This window comes from Meleagris gallopavo, chromosome 5, assembly GCF_000146605.3.
Source record: "Meleagris gallopavo isolate NT-WF06-2002-E0010 breed Aviagen turkey brand Nicholas breeding stock chromosome 5, Turkey_5.1, whole genome shotgun sequence".
In the NCBI taxonomy this organism is placed as follows: domain Eukaryota; kingdom Metazoa; phylum Chordata; class Aves; order Galliformes; family Phasianidae; genus Meleagris; species Meleagris gallopavo.
Window position 1 is genome coordinate 48,388,040 of NC_015015.2, and position 9,878 is coordinate 48,397,917.

Sequence of the window (9,878 nt, forward strand, 5' to 3'; positions counted from 1 at the left end):
AGTTCATCTGTAGATAGCATTCGTATTTAAAAGACCTAGAGTTTTGTTCTGTAGCAAGGAATGAGAAAAAGAGTGAAAACTGTCATATGTTTTCTAAGTTTACTGAGCTGTAATTTCATTTTCTGCTTACTTCTATTCTTCCTTTGAGGCACATTGTTCACCAGCTAAACACTAGACCTCCTCAGACACACTGAGGATTATCTAATGCTAATAGAAATCTGTTTTTTTCTTACATTCAGAATATTTAGCTTCATTTTTCACAGGACTTCTTCAGAAGTTCCTGCTTCTGTGAATAGTCAAACTAAATGTCTTTCCCACATGTCCACATCTATCATTTCAGACAGGTCTCACAGAACTCACAACTACATTGTCAGATAATTTGTTAGTGTGTTTCCACAGTCCTCTTACACGTTTGTTGTTTTTTTTCTTAATTTTGACCTGAAATTTTAGTGCTAAAGATAACATAAATAACGGAAATGCTCAGTGACATATTTATATAATAACCCTCCAACATAAGCCAAGGCAGCAGATGATTACTGAAGTTTCCTCTTTGCTGATGGGCTCCATAATATATGTGCTCAGAATCAGTAAGGAATCATGCTGACATTTCCTTACATGCTATAGCTTATCTAACCTTGCTTCACACTTATGAACACTATTTAGGGATGAAGATACCTTTGCATTAGGTCCTGTGGCAATATAAGTAAAAATATGCTCCTCTGCTCCAAAGTAATTACAATATGGGCATAGAAAGAGACAGAAAAACAAAGATAAAGACAACAACAGAATACTGGGCTGTCCCATTTATAGTGGTCTACCACTAGTGACCTGGGGCTTTTTTTTTAGCTAAGAAAAGAGAATCTAGAATGAGACTACAGATTTGTTTAGTGGCTAGTTACACAAAATTCTACTCAAGTATTTTGAGCATCACAAGGGAAAACACAAAGGTGTTGCTCAAAATTAAGAACAAACAATCAAGTTTGGCATCAGTAGCTAACTGGCTGTCCATCATGGAGATGGCATCCTAATAGCAAGACAGAAGTACAGAAGATAAAAAAATATTGTGAAATCAAAAGAGAATTAGTTCATGTTCGATAGGACAGAGAAGTTGGGTGCATCAGATGATCTGGATGAATGTGGGTAGATGAAAATGGCTTGTCTTAGTGTCTATAGTTCTGTAAGAAGGCAATCCAATCTGAAAGTGATTACTTAGGAAAAGGTTTCAATTGAATATGACTTCCAGGTCAATGGCTTGAACATTTGGAAATACAGTGATCAAACACGGAAAGTAATGAAAAAGACATGGGTGAGAAACTAAAAAGCTTAGGCTTAGCCACGGTAGACTTGTGCTTATAGCTAACATTGATCACAAACTGTTAGATGCAGGCTAAAATGTGTATTATCAGCTTTAACAGAGAAAAATAGATACATTCATTTCCAGGATAAAAATCAGAAGTAAAATTTAGCAGTACGTAGGGAATAGATCCTCCTAATTTCAATCTTTTAGTTAATAAGAATCTTTATCCTTTATTGAAAAGCATTTAACTTTTATAATACTTACCACTGCTAGCTTCATTGCAACATAATATCAAAAGAAAAAAGAAAAAAAAAAGAAAAAAAAATGTAAAGTCTGCTGAAAAGAATACTAAGTGGACTCAGTAAAGGGGATTTTGTAGCTGAGAAACATGGCATACATTGGCAGAACTCTACTGATTCTAAGATAGACCTGCCAAGATGTGTCCAAGCATCAACTCTTTTTGTATTTCCAAATAGATCAACTGTTTCCAAACCACAGATTAACACTGATCTTTGCAATATCCACAAAAATTATTTATATCCTAGCTTTCTCTACATCTAGATATGTATGAGTGACAGAAATGTATTACAGAAAATAAGAGGACAGTTGGATAATATTTGGAGGACAGTTCCAGAAGCCATCACTGGATTTTGTTCTCCTTCTCCCTTCAAAATACCTGTCATGTATTGCAAAGATCAGGAGCTAATTATAGTAATGAGGAAAGACGGTAAGTAATCTGGGGAAAATCTGAGGTTTCTTTCTTCTTTAACATCTACAGTTTCAGAGATCAAATACTGCTCTATATTAACAGAAAAGAAGCAATACAGTACTCAGTTTTGGTGTCTGTAATCTCTCCAAAAAGCTGCAAAGCTGCTTTTTGTGGGTTGTGTTTTTGTTTTTGTTTTTGTTTTTTGACATCTTAAGCCATTATCTTGTGAATGAAGAATGGAACAATGAGGAACAAAAAAATGACACATTCTTTTTTACTTATTGTATAGTGAACAGAGAATATGTTTCCCTTGACTTTACTTAATAGGGTTCTTCTTCTCGAATAATCCAGATGAACAATAAGCTAACTGAGGAATAAGTTTCATTCACTTCTCAAAATTAATGGTCTAGTCCAGAGAATAGCGTGCAGTGATTTAAATGGTTTGGAAGAAACATAGTTGAACTATGTATTGCTAGCCAAACAAGGAAAGTTGACAAAAGCATCTATCAAATGATAAGAATTTTGACAGCGTACTTTGCGAGAAATCATAAAAAATCCCTCAGTCCTGCATATTCTACAGTTTTCTACATCTGTGCAAAAAAACTGCAAAATGTTCAGGTAAGCTCGCTTTCAACAGATGTTGATTACTACTCAGATTGTGAAGCATCAAAAAAAAAGTCTTCTGCGGCCCAGTCACCCAAAGTGGATGATTAAGTATTTACTCAAAAACTATTCTCCGCACTACTCCAATGCATTTGTAAGAGAACTACATGAAAAACACATTCCCTGATGGCATTATACTTTTAAAGGCTCAAAACCAAATAAATTAATTTAGCATGTTATGAAAGAATTAAAACAATATCAACATATTTTTACAATTTCAATGAGGTCTGTTTTTTTCAGAAGGACTTGTTCTTTGCCTGTTGCCAAAATTCAGCATGGCCCCAGAGACTTGCATCACAAACCTATGTGAATGACAATCACCATTTCTGAGCTCCTATCTGGTAGAGGCCACCTTCCTAAAAAAAATTCAGTGACATTTCTTCTGACACCAAGTGCTCTGGAAGTTAACTACAAATATATTTCCACTTTCTTTTAATGATAGTTTAGCAGTCAGAAGCAAAGCTTTAATCTTTTTAAAAATATATCTCCTTAATAAAATTAAAAATGTTTTTTTTATTTATTGGGCATTTAATATAATACCAACAACTAAGAAAAGATACATTTACATAATACCATGAGATTCTAAAGTGCTTTGTTCCACGAAATCACATAATAAAATGTAATTGTATTATTTTTAAACTGATGTTGTGGCATACATCACTTAGTTAAAAGAACTGATGTATTTACAGAAAAATTCTTAAAATCTTACCCAGAAATTTTAAGATACAGATTCACAGAATCTCAGAATCACAGAATGGCTTGGGTTGGAAGGGACCTCAAGGTTCATGAATCTCCAACCCCCCTCCCACAGGCAGGGCCACCAACCTCCCCATTTAATACTACACCAGGCTGCCCAGGGCCCCATCCAACCTGGCCTTGAACACCTCCAGGGACGGGCATCTACAACCTCTCTGGGCAGCCTGTTCCAGCACCTCACCACTCTCTCTGTAAAGAATTTTCCCCTGACATCCAACTTAAATCTCCCCTCCCTCAACTTAAAACCATTTTCCTTTGTCCTGCAGTTATCAACCTTTTCAAAGAGTTGATTCCCCTCCTGTTTGTAGACTCCCTTTAGGTACTGAAAGGCTGCAATGAGGTCACCCTGCAGCCTTCTTTTCTCCAGGCTGAACAAGCCCGGCTCCCTCAGCCTGTCCTCATAGGGGAGGTGCTCCAGTCTCCTGATCATCTTTGTGGCCCTCCTCTGGACCTTCTCCAACAGTTCCCTGTCTTTCTTGTACTGGGGGCTCCAGATCTGGACGCAGTACTCCAGATGGGGCCTCACAAGAGCAGAGTAGAGGGGTACTATCACTTCCCTCCCTGCTGGCCACTCCTCTTTTGATGGAGCCCAGGATACCATTTGCCTTCTGAGCCACAAGGGCATATTGCTGGCTCATGTTAAGCTTTTCATCTATCAAGACCCCCAGCTCCTTCTCCACAGGGCTGCTCTCAAGGACCGCTCCTCCCAGTCTGTATTGATGCCTGGGATTCCTCCAGCCCAAGTGCAAAACTCTGCACTTTGCTGTGTTGAACCTCATTAGTTTCACCTGGGCCCACCTTTCCAGCCTATCGAGGTTCCTCTGAATGGCATCCCTTCCTTCTATCGTGTCAACAGATACCATTATACACCAGATACCAATTATGCATCATTTTATTTGTATTCTCAGAAATAATGTGTTTCTGTGGTATAGAAATGGAGTTTCCAATGAACTGCTCTTGGCACCCACATGAACCCTTGCACCTTGAGCAAGGTCCAGCAAGCTACAGTGATACTGGAGAAGGGACCCACTTGCACAAAAAGCTTTCAAGAAACAGATCTTAAGAGATACTGAAACAATTCATACCAATTCTTAAGCTATCAGAGTCAGTCGACAGCAAAAGTCTTTGACCTTAACAGGGACAGGTTTTGTTTCATTAAATTCTCTTCATTGCAAAGCAACTTTGCTAGCCCACCAGAAGTGACTTCAATTTTCTGTGAGATTGCCAGCTTGGTTACCACAAAACAGCCAAGCTACGAGTCAAATCACTCGTACATAAGTGGAATCCTAGCATTTTGCATTTTACACACTATTTGAAATAGGGGCAATAAGACTACATAAATGGGCATAAATTAGTTGTCTTTGGATAGAAGGCTTACCAGTGTATGGTGAAGGAGCTATGAATCAAGCAGGGAGGTATTACAGCATGATTCCTCCTCCATTTTCTACTCAGCATCTCTACATCAATCAACTTGCTTAGTGCTGTTGCAAAAGTACATAGTGAAATCTGAATTATCTTATGAAAATGCTAGTTGCAAACACATGTGTACTTTGCTCTCCAATTCACTTAAGTTTGCCTGTTGTATTGCTGGGAAGATAGCCTTGACATGATAGTTAAACTTTTACTCTGTGTGATTCTGGTAAATAAAGGGCCCACTATATTTTTATATGCTTTTTTTTTTTTTTAACAGAAAACAATTCCAGAGTTACATTTGTCATAAGTTCACTACAAGCTAATCAAATTTTGACAGAACCACAGGAATTGAACTGTTCATTATTCATTGCATACTGAAACTATGAATACTGTATCTTCTTACTTTGATTAGAGACAACCGTTTATTTTGTAGCCAAATACAAAAAGCAGGGAGGTAAGAAAGGGAAGTGTTTTGGAAAAATATATTAATATGATTTGATATATTTGTCCCATAGCTTTTACAAACCTAACTGGTAAAAAGTTTTGATGTAGTTTATGACTTTTTAAAGGGTTTTTCTGTTCCATCTAACATACAATAATGATCAGAACTGAGCGCATGGACAAAAAAAGTATAGTTGTGCAGAAACCTGGATTTATAAAATTCAAATTTGAAACATGACTAGAAAATAATGGTAGTGTTGGCAGTAATTGTACTTCCTGTGCAGAAAGTAGATGTATATCATGCAGTTAGAAGCAAAACAAAATATTTATATTTATGATTATATGTTACAACAAAATAAGAATATTTACTTTTAGAAGAAAAATTAGGTACTTTAGGCTAAATAATCCTTAGAGGATTTCCTTTTGAAAGAGGAACTTCAGGAAAAAAAAAAAACGTTAATAACAGCTTATTACTGCTGAGCAGCTGAGTTCACATGAGCTTGCAGATTTTACTTTTTAAAGTTTGTCTTTCAAGATTGCATAAACGTAAAGCTTCAGGTATTATTTCCTGTGACTGATTCAGTCTCTTGTGTTTGGGTTCCACTTCAAATCCAAACTGGAATGGCTTTATTTTCCAGTTTATTATAATGTATAAATCTGGAACAAATGGCTGATAATAATATTACTAAACATGTGGAAGTATTCCTTTTTCATTGGAACAAAGCAACAGTAGGAATGCCAAGATTTAGGTCAACGAATACACTTTCCTTTAGTCTAATCTCCTGCTCTAAATACAGCATTGATGAAACTTGTCCCTACGTCTGGAAAGTACCAGATATACTGGGGGTACAATAACCCAAGTCACAAAATAGTAACACGCTGATTTGCCTATGGACTCTTAGCATACTAGGAAGCACAAAAAGAAAACAAGAAATCTGTTCTATTCATAATTTGGGCCAGGAAACCAAAATAGCACTGGAGAACTCATAGGGAAAAAAAATAAATAATCAATATTCTACATATGTATTTGCAATAGAAAAGAAAAGAGAAATGCAGAATATGTGCACTGAATGGAACATGGGGAGAAACTGAGTGAAATAAGTATATCAGATTGTCAACTCCTTTCCCAAACCTCCACTGCACAAACAGTAACAGAATTAATAGAGAATGTGTGTTGACTACCACTGGAGACAAGGCAGAACATAGGTTATGTATCAAAGATACATAATCATTTTTCAGTGGATACAGCATAAGTAATGTATGCCATGTACTTGAACACATCTTTCTCAGGCACTGCAGATTATTTCTTAGCCAGAGAAATGCTAACCAATACAACAGTATAGCAGTCCATAAGATAGTAAGATTTGAGCATAAACAACTTGACTAACTCAGAACCAAGATTTATAACGAAGCCAGGAGAACCTCTGCATTTGAAAAAAAAAAACAACGTATCAGATGTGGAAACTATACTTTAAAAAAAAAAAAGTAAACACTCTTTTAAACTGGATGATACTCCAAAACTCCAAGAATTTTTTAGAAAATTGACCTTGTCTATTTTATAGCTGGAAACACTAACACCTATAATTCTGTCTATACATACACAGCTACCTTATGGAATAGAATCTGTACTGTTGCAAAGGATTGTATAAAGCATACTACAGAAGTCTGTGAATTCAATGTTATTAAGGATTTATATCTGAAAACTTTTGGAAATCAGATAACACTGGCACATTCGAACCATGAAATAAGTTACTATCAGAACACTTACTAGATTTCTACTGATTCATACCTTACAAGTTTTTATAGGTTTTGAAATATTCTATTTGTTAAAAAAGTAGTCACTACATGAAAGAGAAACACTGTAAAATCATTAAGTGAATATCAGCTTACACCAGCATTTATGACTCTCTGCATTAGTCTAATCAGGCAGCGTTGATCAAAAATCTAAACAGATAAAGTAAAAAAATATATATATACGACATGGTGTAGAATGTATTGATACGACCGAGTGAATCCAAATTAAGAAAATATTTATCACAAGATTTGCAAGATGCAAGCACAGAATTGAACATTTGGACATTCATGTGAAGATAGTTCTTTTCAACATTTTTGTTATTAATTCAACAATCCAACCACAAAAAAAGTAAACAATTTAAAGTACTCTTTTGAAAAACTCATCAGAGAAGAGAGATGTACTAATTAACACAGACTTCTGCCTCAACCACAGATGTGGTTGCATGATTGAATTCGGCCCAGAAAAATAGAGTGCAAACAGAAGGCATACTGGAGAGCTGGCCCTGGCTTCAGGCCCACCATAATCACAGTCAAACTCCATTTCCAAGGTCCACCACAACTCATTCCTCTTAAGCTTCCTCTGGGTCACTGCGACCTTTGCTAAATGATACAATAAGTGATAAAAGCAGAGATTGGGAACACAATTTTTTCGCTGTTCAAATTGAAAGCAACCAGAGGATCCGAACCAGATTGCAGTTAAATATAACAAATTGCTCAGATATATTACTCTGTTCCAGATGCATGAGTCCTTACTGGCTATAACAAAATGCAAGCTGTATTTTGTAGAGACTAAAACCAACACATTACAGAATTCAGAAACATCACCAATTTCCTAAAAGGAAACTGCACCTGCTGCAAGCTTGTCCTCATTTGACCGAACTCTGGAGATAGCACAATGGTTTAATGCACATTTGAAGGGTGTGGTTTAGTTCAGTCTTCAGAAGAATGAGGTTTTTGGCCCAAAATTTAGCAGGTACAGAAATTGTATACACATTTCAACAACAAACAAAAGAAGAGAAAAATCCTTTTCAAATGTCTGTGTATCTGTGTATAACAGTGTAATTCACAGACTGTACTCTGCTACTTCCCTGAGACTGACTTACTCACTTGTATAAATGCTGTTCTTTCAGTCTTGCAGCTTTCTTCAGCAAAGTGATCAGCAGACTCACTGTTTTATACCACTGCAATCCTTCCTACACTTTCAAAAACATTGACCCCTGAATTGTTAAAGATCAGCATGAGAGTTTAATCATGTAGCCACAGCCCTGAACACTGCAAAAGTAAACAGTCTTTTAAAGTTAAAATGTTCCAGTTTATCTTCAAGAAAAAGAAAAAAGGAAAAAAAGAAAAGTTTTGGTTTTATTTGCTTTTTTTTTAAAGACAAGGAATGCTGTAAAAATAATGGAGCTGCAAAAGGAAACAAAGTTTGTCATTCACAACATCACTGATACCAGGACGAGAGGAGACGATACAAAATGTGGTTTCAAATGTGATTACTGTGGGCACTGTTAAAAGTTTCATTCTTACCTGGTCTCAGCTTCTGAAATTTCCTGAGGACTTAACAGTTTTCACCTAAGAAAAATTTTAGCTGCATTCAGTGAAATTTTTGCTAAAGCAAAATTAAAGGAAGGGCTGAAGAGGCAGACAACTATACTCTGGTTATAATCAGGGTATATTGAAATGAACAGGGTAGCAAGGAACTGTTCAGAAACCTGGGCTGGCATATTCTTCTGTATGTAACTTTAATCATACATATACTGTCTCCAAAACAGAGCAGGAGCTACCTGCAGCATGATCACAGCTCAGCTCCTATCCCTCACAACTGCCTTCCTGTGCTGTGTTCACAACAGACAGGATTTTCTAGTCTATGTCTCAGCGTGCTTTTACTTTGCAGGGAGAAGAACAGCATACAAAATACTCACAGGATCTTAGCAGGAGTCGCTGCACCGTGCAAAGAGACTGGCTAATGGTGAGGCTTCTAAACTACTCCTGCAGCAACCTACTTGTCCGTGGATATAGAAGAACAGACTGGTCCAGGAGAAAATTCAGCACCAGATTTTGAATTCCCTTTTTCTTCACGCTCTGTCACTTTTCAAATGCTTTGCTGTAGAAAGAAACATGCAGTTGATTACACATGAGGACAACCATTGTTAAGGCATTTGATACTGTCTCCCACGACATCCTTATAACAAAGCTGAGGAAGTGTGGGATAGATGAGTGGACAGTGAGGTGGGTTGAGAACTGGCTGACTGGCAGAGCACAGAGGGTCGTCGTTGGTGGTGCAGAGTCTGGCTGGAGACCTGTAACCAGTGGTGTCCCCCAGGGGTCTGTGCTGGGTCCGGTCTTATTCAACATCTTCATCAATGACCTTAATGAGGGTATAGTGGCAACCCTCAGCAAGTTTGCTGATGATACGAAGTTGGGAGGATTGGCTGACACGCCTGAAGGCTGTGCTGCCATTCAGCGAGACCTGGACAGGCTGGAGAGCTGGGCAGTAAGAAACCGGATGAGGTTCAACAAAAGCAAGTGTAGGGTCTTACACCTAGGGAGGAATAATTGCATGCACCAATACAGGCTGGGGGATGAGCTGCTGGAGAGGAGCTCTGCGGAGAGGGACCTGGGTGTCCTGGTGGACGACAGGTTGGCCATGAGCCAGCAGTGTACCCTCGTGGCCAAAAGGGCCAATGGCATTCTGGGGTGCATTAAGAAGAGCGTGTCCAGCAGGTCGAGGGAGGTGATCCTCCCCCTCTACTCTGCCCTGGTAAGGCCTCATCTGGAGTACTGTGTCCAGTTCTGAGCTCCCCA

The 9,878-nt window shown here is 37.8% G+C and overlaps 1 long non-coding RNA gene across 1 annotated transcript in view; it reads right to left on the reverse strand.

Moving 5' to 3' along the window:
- LOC104911240 overlaps positions 1 to 9,878 on the reverse strand; it is a 137,604-nt gene that overhangs the window by 98,619 nt on the left and 29,107 nt on the right. Inside the window, exon 5 of the long non-coding RNA XR_002115423.2 lies at positions 8,996 to 9,177. This is a non-coding gene — a long non-coding RNA (uncharacterized LOC104911240). The remainder of the gene's footprint in view (positions 1 to 8,995; positions 9,178 to 9,878) is intronic.